This window comes from Cetorhinus maximus, chromosome 21 (assembly GCF_964194155.1).
Source record: "Cetorhinus maximus chromosome 21, sCetMax3.hap1.1, whole genome shotgun sequence".
Taxonomy (NCBI): domain Eukaryota; kingdom Metazoa; phylum Chordata; class Chondrichthyes; order Lamniformes; family Cetorhinidae; genus Cetorhinus; species Cetorhinus maximus.
This window is the reverse complement of record NC_135899.1, coordinates 46,202,019-46,226,397: the sequence shown is the minus strand read 5'-3', so window position 1 is coordinate 46,226,397 and position 24,379 is coordinate 46,202,019. Positions and strand designations below refer to the sequence as shown.

The 24,379-nt window shown below is 43.7% G+C and overlaps 1 protein-coding gene across 1 annotated transcript in view; it reads left to right on the top strand.

The window, feature by feature from the left end:
• The first annotated feature begins 23,469 nt into the window (after window positions 1-23,469).
• adgrb2 (adhesion G protein-coupled receptor B2) overlaps window positions 23,470-24,379 on the top strand; it is a 1,091,625-nt gene continuing 1,090,715 nt past the window's right edge. Inside the window, exon 1 of the mRNA XM_078566906.1 lies at window positions 23,470-23,792. The gene's annotated coding sequence lies outside the window, so the exon portion shown is untranslated. The remainder of the gene's footprint in view (window positions 23,793-24,379) is intronic.

The following is a 24,379-nucleotide window of genomic DNA, read 5'->3' as shown; positions in this document are numbered from 1 at the left end:
TGGCTCCCCATTTCATCAGCATCTGTGTCCAGTGACAGTGTGGTCCTGAATGCTTCAACTCACGAGGGATGCCATAGGATCAGGTGAAGTTAAAGTTTTCCCGCTGCATCTCCATGACATGATCCTGTTCACAGAGCGCAAGCGAGATGCCATCAACCAGACGGGAGTCAGATATTCACATAAGCTTTGTGATGATCTATGGAGTGTCCCCACTGCAGGTCGTCATCATCCTCCACGAATCTAGCAGCGAGGGCCTCCCAAGCGCACCTGCCTCATCTGGCCAGTGCGATGGCCTCACCACCGTCATTCTCATCTTCAAGGACATCCTAACCTCACCCCCATCAATGTCCTCTTTTTCGGAGGAGACGTGCAGCTCCTTCGTCTCCTCCTCAGCCAGCTCCTCTCCTCGTTGCAGCGCCAGGTTGTGAAGGGTGCAGCAGGAGACGACAATGCGTGACACTCTCTTTGGACGGCATTGCAGAGCTCCACCAGACTGGCCCAGGCACTGGAACCTCATTTTCAATGTTCTGATGCTTTGATCCATCAAGGTGCGAGTTGAAGCAGGAGCCTCATTGTACCTTCTCTCTGTTGCACTCTGAGGCAGCTGCATCGCTGTCATCAGCCACATCATCTGCAGGTAGACCTGCAGGCCAACCCTGCAGCCTCACTGGACCCTGGGAGACATCAGGAATTTGAGACCTACTGAGAATTCAGGAGTCATGGACACTCCCTGGGAACCGTGCGCAGACCTGCAGGATACGTTTGTGTTGATCGCAAACCAGCCGAACATTCAACGACACAGTCGATCACTTGTTGCCATGGATATATGAGCGCCATGTGAGTGTAGTCAATGGCACCCAGTGCCTGTGGGAAACCTGAGATTTGGGCAAATCCCAGTGCTCTTGTTTCCTGGCTCCCTTGATCCTGGGTGAAATGCAGAAAGTTGTGTGCTTTTGTGACATCATGGATGCATTTGTGCATAAGGCTTGCAATATCCCACATCACTGCAGAGGTCACTTGTGGAGTCCTGGAAGGAACCACTGGTGTAAAAATTGAGCGTCAGGGTCATTTTTACAGCCCCTGCCAGTGGATGCCTTCAATGTCCCCGTGGCGCTAAATCCCCCAGCAAGTGGCTGATCAATTCCCTGGACATGCGCAGTCTTCGGCGACACTGGTTCTCAGTCATCTGCAGGAATGAATGGCGGAGTCTATAGACCCTGGGTCTAGCTAGGCACCAACCAGCGACAGTTCGCTGTGACTCTTCAGCAGCGTGCACGGGAGCTTGAGTTGCCCCTTCTTCCTGAGGGTGCTGTGCCTTCCTCTGACCAGCCAGGTGCCTCCGTTACTCTCTCCTCCTTTGTCTCCACTCTCTGTAAGCCATGATGCATACAGCTAGGTCACCAGGCACCATGCTCCTGATGTACACCTCCTGCAGAATGAAAAAGAGAGATGCATGGGTTAGCATGGATGTACTGAGAACCTCTCTTAGTTAAGTCTAAAGCCCCCTTAACTCATCTCAGAGAGTGCTGGCCACCACTTAGATGGCCAGAGTTAAGTACGCTGCATGGCTGCCCAAAATCGCACCCATATATGCCCATTCCATCTGACTGATTGCTTCCTGTGGGCAGCTTCGACCACTGGACTGCTTTCTGTGCTCTCAGCTCAGGTTCAGTCATCCTCATTGTTAGCTTGCACCATGGGGTCCAAACCTGAATGGTGACATTACAAAGGGGCTGTGAGCGCCTCCACCAGTGACTGCTCCATGATCAGCTTTCGCAAGGAGAATGTACAACTTGCCCAGTCGTCCAATTAGTTTGCAGTCTGTGCCTGAGGGATGAAAAGCTCCGAAACATTTGGTGGCACTTTCATGCTTCTGCATTGCTTGAATGGGCAGACAAGCTAGAGGCTTGACTCCAAGCACATCAATATGTCTGCACCTTAACTGTCTCAGCTGTGGAGGAATGGCGACTTTATACAAGGTTTCCCCAATGTGTGGCTGCCTCCCTCCCCTCGCTGCCTCCCTCCCCTCACTGCCCCCACCCCCACCCCCCTTCCCCGCCGCACGTGTTTGTGCTCCATCAGAAGGGGCTGCCTTGCCCCCTTCAACTCCAACTGCAGTGCAGCCCTTGCCCCCCACCAACTCTCCCCAACTGCAGTGCAGCTCTTGCCCCCCACCAACTCTCCCCAACTGCAATGCAGCCCTTGCCCCCCGAACTCACCACAATCGCAGTACAGCCCTTGCCCCCTCCTACAACTGGCCCCAATGGCAATGCAGTCCTTGAACCCCCCCTTGGCCATCCCCCTCAACTGCAATGCAGCCCTTGCCCTGGCACCACACTGTCAGCTAGCTGGGAAAAAGTGACTTGCCTGTGTCCTCACCTCAATGCGTGGTGTCTCAACCTTGAAGTCCAACAGTCCCTTGCGAGCGCTGCACAAAGTTAGTGTGCACTCGCCTCCAAGTTCCCACTCAAAGTACAGCTCGCCAGGTGTACGCTTTATAAATGCTGTTGTGCCTGGATCCAGCATGAGGGGATGATTCAAGTGAGCAGAGCTTATAATGATATGCAGGCTGGAGTGGACGATTGCAAACTGTTTTCACTACGGCGTGAAACCGATTTTTGGCCACCCGCCCACTCACGTCCGCCATGACGCCTGATGCCAATGGGCACAGAAAATTCCTCCCTTAATCTGGTCTTTGTATGTGGAGGAGGGGCAATGGGTGATAGGAATGAGATACCCCCTGCAGAATATCCAGCCTCTGAAAGGCTCTTGTTGCCACAGTATTTATGGGACAGGTCCAGTTATATTTCTGGATTTTGATAGTGGGGATTCAGCGATGATATGCCATTGATTTTCATGGGAAGATGGTTGGACTTTCTCTTGTTGGAGAAGTTTGGAGAAGCCTGCACTTAAATGGCATGAATGTTACTTGCCATTTATCAGTATAAAACTTAATGTTGTCCAGATCTTGCTGCATGCTGGCATGGACTACTTCATTATCTGGGGAGTTGTGAGTGCAATCATCAGTAAGCATTGCTACCTCTGACCTTATGTTAGAGGGAAGGTCATTGACGAAGCAGTTGGGCCTACAACACTGCCCAGAGGAACTGCTGCAGAAATGCCCTAGACTGAGGTGATTGGCCTCCAACCGCCACAACTATTTTCATTGGTGCTAGGTATGACTTTGAGTGGAAGGCTTTTCCCCCTGATTGCCATTGACATCAATTTAGTAGGGTTCCATGATGCCACACTCAGTCAAATGCTGCCTTGGTATCAATGCCAGTCACTCTCACCTCACCTCTGGAATGTGGCTTTTGCCTATATTTGGACCAAAGCTGTAATGAGATCGGGAGTCAAATTTTTCTGGTGAACCCAAACTGAGCATCAGTGAGCAGGTTATTGGTAAGTAAGTTTCACAAGATCACTGTCATGAGAGTCTAATAATTTTCATAACATTTTTCTGGTTTATTGTGAGGTAGGTTTATGGTGGGGAGGCGGGGGTTGTGTTGTTCTGTCTGTGTGCGTGATTTAATTACATTTTGTGGCCAAGCAGACCGCAAGTCCTAGATATCAAAAAAGTAAGGTATAGAAGTGTCTTTAATATGCTATTGAGTAAACATGGTTGGGGTCTTAGCATGTAAGGGGTGAAGGGAATTTGCATTTTTAGGCAGATGAAAGGGACCTCAGTCTGTTTACAAATAGCCAGACAAGCAAGCTAAGGAAGGTGTTTATTTTTCTCAAGGGCTACTGACAATATAAAGTGGCAACATGAAAAGATTTATATTGTGAGAAAGGTGAAGTTCCAAAGGCATGGCAAAACATGGAATTTACATATTAAAATGGGAGAAACATATATAAAGGAGAATGATGCTATGGGCGGAATTTTAACGGCAGCCGATTTTATGTTCCAGCCAAAGTCGATGGAGTTTAGAATGGCTCGCTGCATTTTACGACCCTGGCGCCACTGCAATGAGGTCATAAAATTCCAGCCCATGTGTCAGGGAAGGCATTGTAAGATCTAACATGAGCATGTGAAATAGCCTTCATGAAGCCTGCAGTATTTGTGCATAAACCTGCTGTCTACAGAAACCGAAGCTGCGCACAAAAGAGCTCAGAGATCTCCCTGAGGCACCTCCGTGCCTCAGGGGGATCAGTTTGACATGTGTAAATTTAAATAAAGGGAAATAAAAACTTTTAAAACCTGTCCCCTCATGTGACACTGTCACATGAGCTGAGACATGTGAAAGAATTATTTTCAAAATTTTTATTGACTTTTAAAAACTTCATGATCCTCATTCCGCCCATGGATGAGGTGTCATGAAAAATACGAAGGCCGTCTGGGCTCTTCGCCTGCCTGCCAACCTTAAGGTTGGACGGGCAACTCAGATAATTGAATTAATTACTATTTAAATGGCCTTAATAAGGTCTTTGACAGTTCGGCAAACTGTGCACCCGCCGAACTGAAAATCTAAATGACGCGCGGTGATGTCGGGATGCCTGCCCGACGTCACCATGCGTCATTTTACACGTTGGCAAGCAGGCCCTGCCCCCACTCGCCGACCAGAGAATTCTGCCCATAATTGCAAATGCTTCAGCCTTGTATTTTGACCTCATATGTTAGGGTCTGCCATAATTGAGGATGGGGATGTTTATGGATACTCCTCTTCCTGTTAGTTGTTAACTATCCATCACCATTTACGATTGGATGTGGTAGGGTTGCTGAGCTTTGATCACCATTTATGAATGGATGCAGCAGGACTGCAGAGCTTTGATCCAATCTGTTGGTTGTGGGATGTCTTAGCTATGTCTATGGCATGCTGCTTCTGCTGTCTGGCATGCATGTAGTCCTATGTTGTAGCTTCATCAGCTTTGCACCTCATTTTTTGGTATACCTGGTGCTGCTCATGGAATGCTCTTTTACACCCCTCATTTAACCAAGGTTAATCCCCTGGCTTGATGGTAATAGTAAAATGAGGGATATGCCAGGACATGAAGTTATAGATTGTGGTTGAATACAATTCTCCTGTTTCTGATTGACAACAGTGCATTATGGATGCCCAGTTTTGAGCCACCAGATCTGTTCTGAATCTATTCTATTTAGCACAATGGTAGTGCCACTTAATATGATGGAGGGTTTCCTCAATGTGAAGATGGGACTTTATTACTCCTACCAACATTGTCATATTCGGATTCATCTGTTACAGGTATACTGGTGATGTCAAGTGGATTTTTCCCTCGTGTTGGTTGTGTCACCACATGCCACTGACTCAGTCTAGCAATTATGTCCTTCAGCACTTGGCTAATTTGGTCAATAGTGGTGCTAACAAACCACTCTTGGTGGTGGACATTGGTGAAAGGTGGCAATCAGCTGGATGTTTCCATGCCCATATATGACCTCATGCCATGAAATGCCATGGGGTCCAGAGCCAATGTTATGGACTTCCAAATCACTCCCTTCTGACTATACCACTTTTCTGCCACATCTGATGAGTCTGTTCTGTGGGCGGGACAACAGGAAATACTCTTGGATGGTGATGGAGGAGTCTGGGAGATTTGCTGAAAGAAATTATTCTGTGTCTATCACTATGTGAGGGTATTACTTGACCAGCTGGTAGGGTAACTCTCCCAATTGTGGCACACATCCCCAGATATTAGCAAGAAGGGCTTTGCAGGGTTGACTGGGCTATGTCCAGCATCTAGGTAGATGTTGGATGGCCCATCTGATTTCATTCTTATTAGTTGTTTTAGCAGTTTCACTCAGCTCGACAACAAAACGTGTTGGAGGAGAATGGTATGTTGGACTATATCAAAGAAATGCATTGGTTTGATACAATTGAATGGCTTACCAGACAATCTCAGAGGGCAGTTAGGAATCAGCCATGTTGTTAAGGATCAGGAGTCAAACATAGGCCAAACTGTGCAAGGCAGGCAGATTTCCTTCCCTAATGCATATTAGTGAGCTTTTTATGGCAATTCAATAGTTACATGGTTTCTATTGCTAGCTAACTTTTTATTCCATATTAATTTAATCAAACTGAATTTAATTTTCCCCGTTGCTGTTGTTGAATTTGAAATCATTTCTCTGGATCATTAGGCAGGCCTCTGGATTTCTAGTCAAGTAACAAGCCCATATGCTACTCTACCCAGAGTGATAAGGAAGACAAAGAGGAAGTGACAATGGTAGATCCTTGGGGGATGTGGGACAGGAAGAGAAACCATTGCTAGAAATGCCCTGCCTACACTTAGACAAGAGGACAGTCCCATTGAACTGGATAACAGAGGCAGTGGAGAAGAATGCAGTGTTGGGCTATACTTTTTAAAATTCATTCACGGGATGTGAGCATTTATTGCCTGGAGGTTGATCTTACAGCATTGGACTTGTCTTCAACTGAAAGGTAGCTCATGGTCCTTTTAGACACCTGGAATTAACAGAAAAATGGCCTTTTCCTGATTATTTCAGATCACTGTTCTTTGTCCATTGCAGAAAATAAAATGTTTTACCCATCATATATAAAAGCACCAATCTGGTGTAGTAATGAAACAGGACAGTCCATGATCTCCTCGAGCACTGGACTGATGTTGATTGGAAATGGTGATGTCTATGGCTCACATGGAGGTATTGTGATGCAATGGGTAGCATCCCTGCCTCTGAACCAGAAGTCCCATTGCAGGACTTGATGATCAAGAAAGATGTGTTCATATATTGGCCAAATAGGTTGAGTATCAACGTGCAAAAGTCCTCCCAAACCATGTCAATTGCAGGCAGTAAGAACGAAAGAGATTCCTGATCAGTCATGTGATGAAAAGAACATTGGAGTCTCTACCATACTATCCATAGCTCCATACTGCAACGTGCAGCTAAAAGTGCATGTTGCCACAGCAACTCAGACACCCACCATCCTCGCTTAAGTGAACTGTAACAGATCACTACCATGCTTATCAGAAAGCACCGGTCTGGCATTGGAGTGACCATTAAACCATGGTTACCTAAATAAAAAGGTTCCCAATTGTTATCTTAACATACTGGTCTGATATTGAAATAAGTCATTTTTGAAAGGAAAAGTGCCCATGGTCAGATTTAACATTCTTGCATCTGAGTCAGGTGGTCATGCGTTGAAGCCCCATTTCAGAGACTTGAGCAGATAATACTACCATATGATCATACAAATTAGGAGCAGGGATAGGCTACTTGGCCCCTCAAGCCTGCTCCACCATGCAATAAGATCATGACTAATCTGATTGTAACCACATTCCCGCTTCCCCTGATAACCTTCACCCCCCGGTTAATCAAGAATCTATCTAACTCTGCCTTAAAAATATTCAAAGGCTCAGCTTCCACCGACTTTTGAGGAAGAGAGTTCCAAAGGCTGACGACCCTGAGAGAAAAAAATTCTCCTCTTCCTCTGTCTTAAATGAGTGACCCCTTATTTTTAAAAAGTGACCCCTTGTTCTAGAGTCTCCCACAAGAGGAAACATCCTCTCCATATCTGTCCTATCAAGACCCCTCAGGATCTTAAAGGTTTCAATCAAGTAGCCTCTTACTCTTCTAAACTTCAGTGAATACAAACCTAACCTATCCGACCTTTCTTCATAAGACAACCTGCCCATATCTGGTATTAGTCTAGTAAACCTTCTCTGAACTGCTCCTAACACATTTACATCTTTCCTTAAATAAGGAGACAAGTACTGTACACAATACTCCAGATGTGGTCTCACCAGTATCCTGTACAACTGAAGCATAACCCCCTCACTTTTGTAATCAGTTCTCTTTCAATAACTGATAACATTCTATTAGCTTTCCGAATTACTTGCTGTACCTGCTACTAGCCTTTTGTGAATCATGCACTATGGCACCCAGGTCCCTCTGAATCTCAGAGCTCTGCAACCTCTCACCATTTAGATAATAATCATCTTTTTGTTCCTCCTGCCAAAATGGATAATTTCACATTTGCCCACATTGTAACTCCAATTGCCCGATCTTTGCCCAATGATATAACCTATTTATGTCCCTTTGTAGTCGCCTTAAGTCCTCTTCACAATTTATTTTCCTAGCTATCTTTGTGTTGTCAGCAAATTTAGCAACAATTTCTTCGGTCCCTTCATCCAAGTCATTTATATAAATTGTAAAAGTTGAGGCCCCAGCAGTGATCCCTGTGGCACACCACTTGTCATATCCGGCCAACCAGAAAAAGGCCCATTTATGCCAACTCTTTGCTTCCTGTTAGCTAGCCAATCTTCTATCCATGCCAATATGTTACCCCTACACCATGGGCATTTATTTTCTGCAATAACCTTTGATGTGGCACTTTATCAAATGCATTCTGGAAATCTAAGTACAGTACATCCACTGGTTCTCCTTTATCCACAGCACATGTGACTCCTTCAAATAATTCTAATAAATTGGTTAAACATGATTTCCCTTTCACAAAACCATGTTGACTCTGCCTGATTGCCTTGAATTTTTCTAAGTGCCCTGCTATAACATCTTTAATAATAGCTTCTAACATTTTCTCTATGACAGATGTTAAGTAAACTGGCCTGGAGTTTCCTGTTTTCTGTCTCCCTCCCTTTTTGAATAAAGGAGTTATATTTGCTATTTTCCAATCTAATGAAACCTTCTGGAAAATTATAACCAATGCATCATCTATCTCACTAGCCAATTCTTTCAAGACCTTAGGGTGAAGTCCAACCAGACCTGGGGATTTGTCAACCCGCAGCCCCAACAATTTGCTCACTTTCCTGGTGATTGTAATTTTCCTGAGTTCCTCCCTCCCTATCATTTCCTAATGTACAGCTATTTCCAGGATGTTACTTGTGTCCTCTGCAGTGAAGACCGAAGCAAAATACCTATTTAATTCATCTGCCATTTCCCTATTTTCCATTAGCCATTCCCCATATGCACTTTCTATAGGACCAATGCTCACTTTGTTGACTTTTCTTATTTAGATATCTATAGAAACTCTTCCTATCTAAGAAACATAAGGAATAGGAACAGGAGTAGATCATTCGGCCTCTTGAGCCTGCTTCGCCATTCAATAATATCATGGCTGATCTGCTTGTGTTATGAATTCCATATTCCCATCTACCTCCGATAACCTTTGATTCCCTTGCCTAACAAGAATCTATCTACCTCTGTATTAAAAATATTCAACGATCCCGCCTCCACTGCCTTCTGAGGCAGAGAGTTCCAAAGTCACACAACCCTCTGAGAGAAAAAATTCTCCTCATCTCTGTCCTAAAAAGGTGACCCCTAATTTTAAAACAGTGCCCCCTAGTTCTGGACCCACCCACAAGAGGAAACATCCTTTCCACCTCCACCCTGCCAAGGCCGTTCAGGATCTTGTATACTTTGATCAAATCACCCTTCACACTTCTAAACTCCGGTGGAAACAAGCCCAGTCTATCCAACCTTTCCTCATAAGACAACCCACTCATTCCAGATATTATTCTAGTAAACCTCCTTTGAACTGCCTCCAACGCATTTACATCCTTCCTTAAATATGGAGATCAAAACTGCACACAGTATGCAGTTTCACCAATGCCTTGCATAACGGAAGCATAACATCTTTACTTCTATGTTCAATTCCTCTCATAATAAAGGAGAGCATTCCATTAGCCTTCTTAATTACTTGCTGTACCTGCACACTAACTTTTTGTGACTCATGAACTAGAACACCTAGATCCCTCTGCACCTCAGAATTATGCAGTTGTTCTTCATTTAAGTAATACTCTGCCTTTTTATTCTTCCTGCCAAAGTGAACAACTTCACATTTTCCCACATTAAATTCCATTTGCCAGATTTTTGCCCAGTCACTCAACCTATCAATATCTGTCTGCTCTTGTAGACAGAGACGCATGAGGGGGCATGTTTTATTACATTTTTATTTTGTTTATTTTTTTTTAACAGTATTTCATCTCCCTGAGGCAGCTTTGTGCCTCAGGGAAATTATGAAACACTCATTCGCACGCATGCACAAAGTTCACGTTCGGCCTGCTCGCACTCCTCCACCCGCCCGCACAGGCAGTGCTCAGCACTGCTGCTCATGTTTCACGCTGGGTGGGCCTTAATTGGCCCACCAGAGTGAAATCACGGTCCGGTTTCGATCGCGGGCGGCGGTCAGCTTCCTGACTGCCCCCACCTACCCCTGCCGAGCCTGCACGTTAAGGGCAAAATTCTGCCCAAAATATTTGTTAATTTCTTCCAACATTTCCTTATTATCTACTATTAACTCCCCACTGTCACTCGCTAGAGGACCAACACTCGCTTTGCTTAATCTTTTCCTTTTTAAATACCAGTAGAAACTCTTGCTATCCATTTTTACATTTCTAGCTAGCTTCCTCTCATACTCTAATTTATTTCTCCTGATTAATCTTTTTAGTCATTATCTGCCGTTCTGTATATTCTGAACAATCATCTGTGCTGCCACTCAACTTTGCACAGTTATATGTTTTTTCCTTAAGTTTGATGCTTTCCTTTACTTCTTTAGTTAACCACGGATGGTGGATCCTCACCTTAGAATTTTTTTTTGGTTGGAATGCACTTATTCTGAAAACTCTGAAATGTCCCTTTAAATGTTGGGCACTGCTTCTCTATTGCTCTATCCTCTATCCTAGTTCACTTCAGCTAGCTCAGCTTTCATGCCCACATAGTTGCCCTTATTTAAGTTTAAGATACTAGTCTTAGGCCCACTCTTCTCACTTTCGAACTGGGTGTAAACTTCAATCATATTTTGGACGCTGTACCTAGGGGGGTGTCTTTACTCTGAGATCATTAATTAATCCTGTCACATTATACAATACCAAGTTTAATATAACCTGCTCTCTGGTTGGCTCCAGAACATGCTGCTGAAAGAAATTATCTTCAAAGCTTTCTAAGAACTCCTCATCCAGGCTATTTCTCCCAATCTGATTTTTCCAGTTTACAGGTAGATTAAAATCACCCATGATTATTATCACAAGAACACAGTATTTCCTCTTGAATAATTTGTCCAACACTGTGGCTACTTTTAAGGGGGCCTGTAAACCACTCCCACTAATGACATTTTCCCTCTACTATTCCTCATCTCCACCCAAACCGATTCTACATCCTGATCTCCTGAACCAAGGTCATCTCTAACTATTGAACCAATGCCCTCTTTGATTAACAGTGCTACCCCTCCACCTTTACCACGCTTTCTACTCTTCTTGAATGTCATGTACCCCTCAATATTCAGGACCCAATGCTTGTCGTCCTGCAGCCACAGCTCTGTAATTGCTATCAGATCATATTTATTTACTCCAGTGTGGGCTATCAATTAATTTACTTGGTTATAAATGCTACACGCATTCAGATACAGACCCTTCAGTTGTTTTTGTTACATTTGTAACATCTAGCCTTGACTGTTGATGTATCCTTAGGCTTGTCCTCTCTGTCCCTTCCTAACCCTCATTTCTTATATTACTATTTTGCTCTCCCATCTTGACTCTACCTCTTGGATTGTTATCTCTATCCAAGCTTGACCCATCACCCCTCTTTATATTATTAGCTGGCTTTCTCTCGTACTCTAATTTTTCCCTCCTTATTAATCTTTTTGACATTCTTTGCTATTCTTTCTATTCTTGTTATGGCACAGCCGATGGCAAATGCTGAGTTGTTCAAACCTCAAAGGGAAAATTGAAACAACTGCCATAACTTGTTTTGCAGTTTGTATAAATTTTGAGATGCAGACTTTGAATTATTAAGACCACCAAGTCTTATAGGTTTTTACAAAACCAGTTTAACATTTATTAATAAGAAATGATTTTAAACACATAGATAGACCTATAAATTACTTTTATGATAACTACTAAATCCCCTACTTAATCTGACACCCAGTTACATTTTCATTAAGGCAACAGTAAGACACATAAATTTTAAAAGACCCAGGTAAAGTGAGACACAATACCCTGAACAGTTGAATTCAAAGTGAGTTTTCTTAACTTCAGCTCTTTGAAGGCAGCAGCTTGATGCATAGATGTTAAAGATTTTTCACGCTTGTAAGATCTTAAAAATGGCCACTCTTACACACGGCCTTCGCTCCTTTAAACATATGTTCCCCTTTGAATGCAAACTCCCATTGTTTTACTGTGTCTTTCGATTTTATCTTTCTGACAATAAAGATTTCTCATAGCACTAAGTTTTACAGGTAATCTTTGGGAAAAATAAACACACTGGTTTATTTAAAAATGCAAATGTTCTTTTACACCTTATGTTCTAAACTTCCCCCATTGTTTACATCAAAGCCTTCAGGCCAACTGCCTTTAATCCAATTAAGTCACAAACACACACACACATTTCGACACAGATACCACTATTTTACAATAAATTCCAATAACATTATGAGAATGATTGTATCTTCCTGACAATTCCTTCTAATCTTTTGGCCTGCTACCCATCTTTGCGTAATTATATGCTTTTTCTTTAAGCTTGATATTGTCTTTAACTTTTTTAGTTAACCATGGATGGTGGGCCCTCTTTCTCATTGGAATGTATCTATTTTGTGTATTCTGAAATATCCCTTTAAGTTTCTGCCACTGAACCTCTGTTGAACTATCCCTTAACCTCATTTGCCAGTTCACTTTAGCTAGCTCTGCTTTCATGCCTTAATAATTGCCCTTATTTAAATTTAAAATACTAGTCTTAGATGCACTCATCTCTCCCTCAAGATGAATGTAAAATTCAATCATATTATGATCACTGCTACCTAGGGCTGCCTTCACTAGAGGTTATCAATTAATCCTATCTAATTGCTCAATACAAGATCTAGTATAGCCTGCTCTCTGGTTGGCTTCAGAACGTGCCGATCTAAGAAACTATCCCAAAAACATTTTATGAACCCCTCATCTATGCTACCTTTGCCCATCTAATTTTTCCAGTCTGTATATAGATTAAAATCCCCCATGATTATCGCCATGCCTTTCTGAGAAGCTCCCATTATCTCCTCTTTAAACTCAATCGTACCATGTAGTTACAATTAAGGTACTGTACATCATTCCCGCAAATGACTTCTTGCCTTTATCATTTCTCATCTCAACCCTAACTGCTTCTACATCCTGGTCTCCTGAACTTAGGTCATCCTTCTCTAATGTGCTAATACCATCATTAATTAACAGAGCCACTTCTCCACCTCTTCCTGACTTCCTGTCCTTCCTAAATGTCATGAACCCTTCAATATTCAGGTCCCAATTTATGTCATCCTGTTGCCATGTCTCTGCAATGGCTATCAGATTATACTTATTTATTTCTATTTGTGCTATCAGGTCATCTGTTTTGTTTTGAAGTTATGTGCATTTAGATACAGAGCCTTTAGTCTTATCCTTTTATTATTTTTGTAGCATCCAGCCTTATCTGCTGATTCACTCTTGGATTTGTTCTCTCTGTCCCTTCCTGTCACGGTCTGTTTATCATTTCCCATATTAATACCTTTCTCACTTGCCTATCTCTACTCTTTGGTTTAGGCTGACATTTCAGTGTCAGATTTCTAAGATGTTAAATCAAGACCATTTTATGTGTAATATGTGCCGTGGCACCATTTTGATGAAGAGCAAGGGTATTCTCCCAGTGCCACAGCCAACATTTGTTTTTCAACCAATACAATTAAAATTTATTGTCTGCTAATATGTCTCATTACTCATTGTGGAAACTTGCTGTGCACAAATTGCCAGTAAGTACACTTTAAAAGTACTTAATTAGCTGTGGTGTGCTTTGGAACATGCTAAGAATGTGACAGGCATTATATAAAGACCAAAGAAAGCAAAGGAGAGTAAAAGACCATTTGGACCATCAACCCTGTCCCAGAGAGTCATGCACCTCAGCATCATAATCCCTCACCTCACCAATCACCAGTTTTATAATCCATTATATCCTATGGAAGAAAAAAATTCAGCTCAATTCAGGGGAAATAAAATCAGGGTGGTTCCTCTCTGACTCACAAAGGTGATCAAAATATGCTTGGGAGTTTAAGCCACACCCACACACAGCAGACCGTGCATGGCGAACGACAAACAGAAATGGGTCTTCTAGCAAAATGAATGAAGTACGAAACTGGTTTCAAGCTAATAGTCATAACATTTGCTAACTCATCAAATAACTGTGCTGCTGTGAGGGAATTTGGTATTAATGAAAAACCGGTGCGAGAATGGAAGAAGAAGGAATCCACACTGAAGAAGATGCCCAAGACCAGGGACCAGCCACTGGCCTGATCTTGAGCAGCATGTATCAGAATGGGTCCTCGAAAATGATCAGGATAGTTACATCTTCACAAGGAATGCAATTTGTGCATATACACTTAAGAGGACCAAATCAAACACTGAGTCCAGCGAAGATTTCAGAGCAACAGTTAGCTACAATGCAGCTGCAATGTAAATGTCCTGTGTTGTGGCAGAAGATCAAAGTCACTCAGAGACTATCAAAAGATCTTGATGCCAAAATTACCAGTTTCCAGCAATTCATCATCAGACAGCAGTAAAAACATGGGTACCCATTATGTCTTACTGGCAATAGGGACAAAATGCCCATGAATTTTGATATGCCCAGTAATAGAACTGTGGAGTGGAAACATTAGAAAACAGTTCTAGTGAAAACCACAGGACATGAGAAGACAAGATTCACATGGTACTCACCTGCATGGCTGATGGAACAAAATTAAAGCCTATGGTAATTTTCAAATGTGAAAACATGCTGAAAATCAAGTTCCCTGTAGGAATTTCTGTGCATGTCCATGACAACGGTTGGATTGATGAGGATAGTTTGAAGTTGTGGATTGATAATGTGTGGAATAGTTGTACCAGTGGCCTACTCAAAGAACTCAGCTTATTAGTGTGGGACATGTTCACATCCCATATAACTGATGAGATCAAAAGGCACCTGCAAAGAAATAACACCCAAATTGCAGTTGTACTGTGTTGGGGGCGGGGTGGGGGTGGGGAGTGAGGTGGAGTCTAATGTATATAGTTCAACCTTTGGATGTATGCCTAAACAAGCCATTCATGGATCATGTTCACACTGATTGAAATAGATGGATGGTTGACTGGTTGACAGAGAGAAAACTTTTACAAATAGGACATAAAAATGTTTGGTTTAATGCTGAATGGAAAAGGGTGCTGTCCATGGTCCTTCTGGTGCTTTCATTTAATTTTGTATGGAAATGGTGCTGTCCATGGTTTACGTGCACATATTGATTTCACGTTAAATGTGAAAGGTTTTCTCCATGGACATAAAAACTAAACATGTTAAAATACACAGTAGGTCAAGCAGCAACTGTGGGGAGAAGACTTACTGTTTCAGTTAGATGGCCTTTCATAACTGTAAGAAATTAGAGATGTAACTGTTTTAATACAAGAACAGAGGCATGGAAAGAGTGGGAGGAAAGAATAAAAAGGGTGGAAGGCAGGAATGATTAAATGACAAAAAATGTTGATGGTCTAAGGCAAAAGGACATGGTAATGGGACAAGTTATTTAATAATTCTTCCCATTCCTCTCACAATTGTTTCCCTGTTCTCGCCACCGCCCCCCCCCAACGCCCCCCCACCGCACCACCCCCCCAACGCCCCCCCCCACCGCCCCCCCCACCCCCCCCACCCACACCCCCCACCCACCCCCAGCCCGCCCCTGCCCCCTCCCCACCTTCTCTATCTCCTTTGTCTTACAAACAGCAGTTCTAGAAAACTCCCAGGTACCTTCACCCTTCTCCTTACTTCTTTTATGGTCAGCTGGCTGGGAAAGTCTCCTCCTTCTCCAATTAAATTACCTTTTAAGGTGAGGTTCTTAAAGGGGCCATACATTCCTCATAAAGATGATGTTTCTTAAAGGGACATACTGTTACCCATGGATCAGTGCCCTCATTAGCCTTCAGCTGACATTCTGGCCTTCGGTGGGACAAGATGCTTTGCAAATGTTGTTGTTGTTGTCATAGGCCATTAGTCTGAGATTGAAAGGAAAGGATCCTGCCCAGTATAAACCTAAGCACTGGCATAATATTGAGAGAAAATCACATTGTAAGTATTAATTTCAAACAAATAATGTGATATTGTATCAAAGAGTATCAACCATAGCCATTTGGAGCACAGTGGCCTAATGCAGAAAATACATTTTGCTGTCCATTGTTCTATCAGTGCATTGGTATTGTATTGAAAATAAATGATATTGTCCATGTCCATGTTAAAGTACTGGTCCAATACTAACAGAAAATCATACAGTCCATGATCATTTTAGAGAATTGATCTGATACTGAAGGGAAATTGTACTGTCCATGCTTACCTGGACACACAAGTCTGATACACTAAGTATACTTTGCAATCGTGGATAATACTACTATTAATACTATAATAATATTATATACACTGTTCAGTTTTGGGCTCATTGAATAATATAACTGAAAAATCTAATAAGTTTTGGTGATGACTGGATAACCATAAAAAAAATTGTCAGCTTTGATAGCATTCTCATGTTTTGGTTAGCGGGTTGCTGATTCACTCAGCCACATACTAGAAGCTGAGCACACAATCTAGGCTGACTAAATCAGTGCAGCACTGTGGGAGGTGCCAACCTGCTGAGATGTTAAAACAGTGTTGTGTAATATGTTTCCCACTATGTGGCTAATTGTGAATCCAGATGTGGCTAATCGCATTTCTGATCAGTAAATAAAAAGTGAGCAATAGAGACAGTTTTTGGGAATGTAAACTTTCTTTTTTCTGTGCATTTGTTAGTAAAATAGCAAGATGAAAAGGAAACTGTGAGTATTTTTTGGTTGTTGTGAATGCTTTCCCCTCATAGTTAATGAATGTTGGCCAATGGTATGTTGGGGAGATGGTGGCGTAGTGGCAATGTCACTAGGCTAGTACTCCAGGGACCCAGGCAAATGCTCTGGGGATGTGGGTTTAAATTCCATCATGGCACCTGCTGGCATTTAAATTTAATTAATAAAAATGCAATGGCAAAACTATTATGGGATTGTACTAAAAACAATCTGGTTCATTGATGCCCTTTCAGGAAGGATATCTGCCATCTCTATTTGGTCTGGCCTACATCTGACTCCAGATCCAAAATAATGTGGTTGCCTCTGAAATGGCCTAGCAAGCCACTCGGTTCAAGGGCAATTAGGGATGGGCACCAAATGCCGGCTTTGCCAGCGGAGCCCACAAACCATGGAAAAATATAAAAAAAGATATGTCACGGAATGTTTACAGTGCAGGAGGCCATTCAGCCCATCGAGTCTGCACTGGCTCTCTGAAACAGTATCCTGCCTAGTCCTATTCTCCTGCCTTATTCCCGTAATCTTGCTTTTTTTTTCAGATTGCCATCCAATTCCTTTTTGAATACCTCAACTGAACCTGCTATCACCACCCTCTCAGGAAATTCATTTCAGACTCCCAACCATGCTCTAGGTGAAAAAAAATGTCCTCACATCACTTTTACTCCTTTTGCCAATTATTTTGAATCTATGCCCCCTAGTTCTTGAAACTCCATTAAGGGGGAAGAGTTTCTCACTATTTACCCTGTCCATACCCCTCAGGCTCTTGAATACCTCTATCAAGTCTCCTCTCAGCTTTCTTTTCTCCAAGGAAAACAGTCCCAGCCTCTCCAATCTATCCTCATAGCTACAGTTCTTCATCTCAGGAATCATTCTTGTGAATCTCCTCTGTACTCTCTCCAATGCCTTCACATCCTTCCTCAAGTATGGTGCCCAGAACTGGATGCAATATTCCAGATGAGGTTTAAAAAGCGTGTTATACAAGTTCAACATGACCTCCCTACTCTTGTACTCAATATCCCAATTAATAAAGCCTAAGATACTATATCCTCTATGAAGTGCTCTCTCAACATGCCCTGCCATCTTCAATGATTTACGTACATACAAACCAAGATCAATTTTTTCCTGCACTTCTCTTAGTTTCTCCTTTTATTTCACATTGTCTTTCCATATTCTTCCTGCCAAAGTGAATCACCTCACACGTCTCTGCATTGAACTTCATCTGCCACTTGTCTGCCCAATCCACAAACATGTCTATGTCCTTTTGAAGTTCAAGACTATCCTCATCACAGTGACAATGTTTCCAATCTTTGTATCGTTTTCAAATTTTGAAATCATGCCCTGAACACCACAGTCTAGGTCATTAATATACATCAGGAAGAACAAGGGTCCCAACACTGACCCCTGGGGGTCCACTACAAACCTTCCTCCAATCTGAAAAACATTTATTCACCCCTACTCTTTGTTTCCTGTCACTCAGCCAATTTATTCTCCAAGTGCCTAGTCTCCCTTCTATTGCATGAGCTAGAATTTTGCTCACAAGTCTGTTGCATGGCACTGCATCAAATGTCTTTTGAAACTCCATGTACACCACATCAACAGTGTTGCCCTTATCAACCTTCTCTGTTACCTCCTCAAAAAACTCCAGCAAGATAGTTAAACATGGTTTTCCCTTAATGAATCCATGCTGGCTTTCCATAATTATCCTGCACTTGTCTAAGTGACTATTGATTTTGGCCCGGACTATAGTTTCCCTACCAAAGAAGTCAAACTGACTGATCTGTAGTTGCTGGCTTTATCCTTGCACCCCTTTTTGAACAAGGGTACAACATTCACAATTCTCCAGTCCTCTGGCACCACCCATGTGTCTAAGGAAGTCAAGAAGAAGATCTGCAATTTCCACTTTTACTTCCCTCAGTACCCTTGGATGCATCTGATCCGGTCCTGGTACCTTATCAATTTTAAGTAAAGATAGCCTTTCTAAAACCTCCTCCTGTTCAACTGTAAATTCTTCAAGTGTACCAGTTACTGCCTCTCTCACCTCAGCCTGTGTGGTATCGTCTTCCTTTGTAAAGACAGGTGCAAAGTACTCATTTAATACCTCCGCTATTGCTCCTGCCTCCACATGCAAGTGCCCTTTTTTTTAGCGCTACTCTTTCTTTTACCGCCCTTTTATTATTTCTATGCTAATAGAAGACCTTGGGATTCCCTTTTATATTAGCTGCCAGTCTCTTTCCATGCTCTTGCCTTGCTTTTCTTATTAGTTTTTTTACTTCCCCTCTGGTCCTTCTATATTCAGCCTGATTCTCCATTGTATTTTCTACCTGACATCTGTCGTACATGCACTTCTTCCTTTTCATCTTCACCTCTATTTCTCTCGTCATCCAGGGTGCTCTTGATTTATTTGTCCTCCCTTTCCATTTCAAGGGAATATTGCCTAACGTTGCCTGCAATACTTATTCTTTGAAGGTAGCCCATTGTTCAGCCACTGTCTTTACTGCCAATATTTGATTCCAACTCACACGACTCAAATGCACTCTTATCCCATCGAAGTTGGTTTTTACCCAACTAAATTACCCCTGCACTGGATTATTCCTTGTCCTTTTTAAAAATTCATTTATGGGATATGGGCGTCATTGGTTAGGCTACCATTTATTGCCCATCCCTAATTGCCCTTGAGAAGGTGGTGGTGAGCTGCCTTCTTAAACCGCTTCAGTCCCTGTGGTGTAGGTATACTCACAGGGCTAATAGGGAGGGAGTTCTAGGATTTTGGCCCAATGACAGTGAAGGAACAATGATATATATCAAAGTCAGGATGGTGAGTGGCTTGGAAAAGAAATTCCCACGTTCCCATGTATCTTATGTCCTTGTCCTTCCAGATGGTAGCGGTTGTGGGTTTGGAAGGTGCTGCCTCAGGAGCCTTGGTGAGTTTCTGCAGTGCATCTTGTAGATGGTACACACTGCTGCCACTGTTCGTTGGTGGTGAAGGGAGTGAGTGTTTGTGGAATGGGTGCCAATCAAGAAGGCTGCCTTGTCCTGGATGGTGTCAAGCTTCTTGAATGTTGTAGGAGCTATGCTCATCCAGGCAAGTGGAGAGTGTTCCATCACAATCGTGACTTGTACCTTGTAGATGGTGGGCAGGCTTTGGGGAGTCAGGAGGAGAGTTACTTGCCTAGCCTCTAGGATTCCTAGCCTCTGACTTGCTCTTGTAGCCACAGTATATATATGGCGAGTCCAGTTCAGTTTCTGGTCAATGGTAACCCCCAGGATGTTAAATAGTGGGGGATTCAGCGATGGTAATGCCATTGAATGTCAAGAGGCGATGATTAGATTCTCTTTTGTTGGAGATGATCATTGCCTGGCACTTGTATGGCGTGAATGTTACTCGCCACATGTCCAGGTCTTGCTGCATTTGGACTGCTTCAGTATCTGAGGAATCATGAATGGTGCCAATCATCAGTGAACATCTCCATTTTTGACCTTATTGGTGGCCAAGCTAAACCTTGTGATACAATCATCACTGTCCCCTAAATGCTCTCCCACTGATAGTTGATCCACTTAGGCCAACTCATTTTCCAGAACCAGGTCCAATGGTTCCTTCCCTCTCAATGGACTGGAAAAATACTGCTGCAGAAAATTATCTTGAACACATTCCAGGAATTCTCACCCCTCTTGTCCGTTTGCACTATTCCTATCCAAGTCTATATTTGGATAATTAAAGTCACCCATTATAATTACTCTATAATTCTTGCACCTGTCTGTAATTTATTTGCAGATTTGTTTCTGTTCATCTCTTCCACTAATTGGTGCACTAGTTGGTCTATGTGCTACACCGATCAATGTTATTGCACCTTTTTCATTCCTTACTCCAGCCAGAGAGATTCTGTCCTTGGCGCCTCTGGAACATCCCCTTTCTCCACTAATGTAATGCCATCTTTAATCAATACCGCCACTCCCCACACCTTGCTTTCTTCCTTTCCTGTCTCTCCTAAACACTTTGTACCCAGGAATATTTAACGCCCCCGTCTTGCCCTTCTTTGAGCCAGGTCTCTGTTATAGCAATAATATTATAATTCCATTTGTCAACTTGCCTGTGGTTCACCAGTCTTATTAACCATGTTCCATCCATTCACATACATGCACATTAGTCCTGATTTAGGCTATTTTTACTTTCCCCCTTACTCTGACCCCATCTAATGTCTGACTATTGCCTATTCTAATTTACTTTTTTATTCATGGGAAGTGGGCATCGTTGGCTGGCCAGCATTTATTGCTCATACATAATTGCCCTTGAGAAGGTTGTGGAGAGTTGTCTTTTTGAACCACTGCAGTCCATGTGGTTTAGGTACACCCACAGTGCTGTTAGGGAGGGGGTTCCAGGATTTTGACCCAGCGACAGCGAAGGAACGGCGATATATTTCCAAGTCAGGATGGTGAGTGACTTGGGAGGGAAATTCCAGTGGTGGTGTTCCTATGTATCTGTTGCCTTTGGCCTGTTAGATGGTAGTGGTCGTGGGTTCGGAAGGTGCTGTTTAAGGAGACTGGTGATTTTCTGCAGTGCATCGTGTAGAGGGTACACACTGCTGCCACTGTGCGTCGGTGGTGGAGGGAGTGAATGTTTGTGGATGGGGCGCAATGTCTGAGGCTAGTGGTGCAGTTGGGGGTATATGACATGGGGGAAGATGCATTTACTGACCCTGACCACTTTGTCAGGTCATTGACATGCTTGTGGCATGTCCTCAGGGCTACACTTCTGGCACTGATTGTGTTTTATATTAACTCCCACTGCCTTTGCAGTGTCTGTCTGGAGCCCCTTCTTGTCCTCCATTGGTAGAGAACGTTTCTGGTCCTGTCCACCTCTTGCATGAAGGCCACGAGTGCTGCATTGGAGAGGCTTGGAGCATGCTCTTTGCCCTGTTGTGCCATTATTTAGCGTTCTTTCTGCTCTATCTTCCTGAGCTACTTCCAGCATCTTCCCTTTTACAAGTGCAGATTACCTTTAAGTGGTGCCAAGTCTCTCATCCACTTGGGCCCTTGCTGAGGCAGGCAGCACTTAGCACCCATTTAGCACTAGGCTGCATGCTATTACCAGAAAGTTTGCGCGCTGCCTGCATCGGACGATGGTTAATCCACACATTGCCATCCTTGCACCTGCTCTCAGGAGCTATTCAGCATTGTCCCGTTAATATCACAGGGTTAAAAGCAAACAACTGTGGATGCTGGAAATCTAAAACAAAAACAAAAGTACCTGGCAAAACTCAGCAAGTCTGGCAGCATCTGCGGAGAGGAACACAATTAACGTTTCGAGTCTGGATGACCCTTCAACAGAGCTAAGTAAAAATAGAAGAGAGGTGAAATATAAGCTGGTTTAAGAGGGTGGGTGGGGGGTGGGACAAGTAGAGCCAGTGATAGGTGGAGATAACCAAAAGATGTCACAGACAAAAGGACAGAGAGGTGTTGAAGGTGGTGATATTATCTAAGGAATGTGCTAATTAAGGGTAGAAAGCAGGACAAGCAAGGTACAGATAGCCCTAGTGGGGGTGGGGTGGGGTGAAGGAATCGAAAAAGGCTAAAAGGTAGAGATAAAACAATGGATGGAAATACATTTAAACATAATGGAAATAGGTGGGAAAAGAAAAATCTATATAAATTATTGGAAAAGGGGGGTGGGGGATCTGAAATGGGTTGGGATGGAGGAGAAAGTTCATGATCTAAAATTGTTGAACTCAATATTCAGTCCGGAAGGCTGTAAAGTGACTAGTCAGAAGATGAGGTGCTGTTCCTCCAGTTTGCTTTGAGCTTCACTGGAACAATGTAGCAGGCCAAGGACGGACATGTGGGCATGAGAGCAGGGTGGAGTGTTGAAATGGCAAGCGACAGGGAGGTCTGGGTAATGCTTGCGGACAGACCGAACATCACAGGGTTGACTGTTAGGGTTGCCAACTGTGATTAAATATATTCCTGGAAGTTTCTTCGCATGACTTTTCCCTATACTCCAGCCATTAGTTGCCAACACATTGTTCCTTGTGACTCATTGCCTTCCTATGCCAATTGGAAAGCAAAAGACTTATTACCTAATTGGATCACACTTGACTGTCAGCCAAACAGCCTTCCCTCCACCCCACCATTTTCAATGCTTTTATACCTGGAAAAGAGAAATGTTGGAAGAATTTTTAAAAAATCTATATTTGTAATGTCCTTATGATATTTCCCCAGGGTTGCCCACAGCAGTGTGCTAGAGATTGATCTTCAGGAGACTCCAGGCCAATTCTGGAGCGTTGGCAACCCAAGATTATTGACTGCTCGCCTGTGTCGCAGTAATTCCACTTCAGGTTTAATTCGTCGAGCGTGAAATACTTCGGCCAGTTCGGGAGCAGTAACGTGTGACGCACATGCAAGTGAATAGTCAGAGCCGGTCTGCCCGCCGCTGCCGCTGCCGCTTCAGCTGTGAACGATGGGCCGGCCGGCTGGGGAAAGAGCGGGAAAGTGCGGGCAGCAAGCTGCAATCTGATTGGCGCACAGGCGTTTGGCGGTTGACGTGCGAGCTGTTGGCCGCTGCGCCCACGCGCTGTGGGAGGGAGGGAGCGTGAGAATTGGGCGGGGGGGGGGGGGGGGAGGCTAGCAGGGGTGGTTTGCAGAGTTTGTACGGATCTCCTGTCAGTAGCAGCGACGGCGGTAGCAGCAGCACCAGTAGTGTGGCGGGAGCCAGCAGCATGTGCGAGCTCTGTGGGAGGCAGAGCGGGAGAGAGACGACAGGAATAAAGAACAGCGCAGCTCAACCCGGCCATCCCGGCACCGTGTGCCAGAGCAGCGGCATCCGGACTCTCGGCGGCTGGCATCAGGCGCTTTAACCCGCCAGAGGTTTCCCGCTGGCCGAAAAGGGGGTCCTGGAAGGAAACAGTGACAGAACTCTGCGGGAATAAAACGAGAAAGAGAGAGGAGAGCTGCAGACTCAGGGATGGGAAACTTCACCCGGACAAAGTCAGCGATAGAAGCACCAAACTCTTGCTAGAATCGCAAAGGTAGGCGGACCGAACCCTGCCCTCAACTCCGGCTGGAAGTGTGTGCACAGATGAGTGGGGGATATTCCCTGGTCATGGGAAACCGCCAGTACTTCAATAACATTTCATTTAACGGAGTGCAGATTGTTTAGAAATAGAAGCGCTGTAAAGTGTGTGATTGAGGAGCCGCTGTGAAATGGCTGTCACTGGTTAATGGTGGCGGCTTTTAATCAGCCTCTAGCGCCGACTATAGTGAATATCTGACAGTGTCGGCCGATCCGCACAGAGATGCACATTATCCATCCATCCATCCATCCATCCCCCTGTACAAACATTCCCTATCACACTGTAGGCACACGCTGATCGCTGCATGTATGGGCATGATGATCGTTGCAGGGGGTGAATCAATGCATTTGTTTACTAAAACATGTTTAATTTCTGCAGAGCTCTTGTCAACTTGACCATCGGCACTGATTCCCCTGTTTGTCAAAATAAATTGCCTAGCCTTTTGACGTTTAATTATAAAGAATGGTATTGAACGTTATTAAGTGTCTAACTACTCTGAGCTGATTTCCCCCCTGTTTATATGTGTGTGTGTGTGTGTGTGT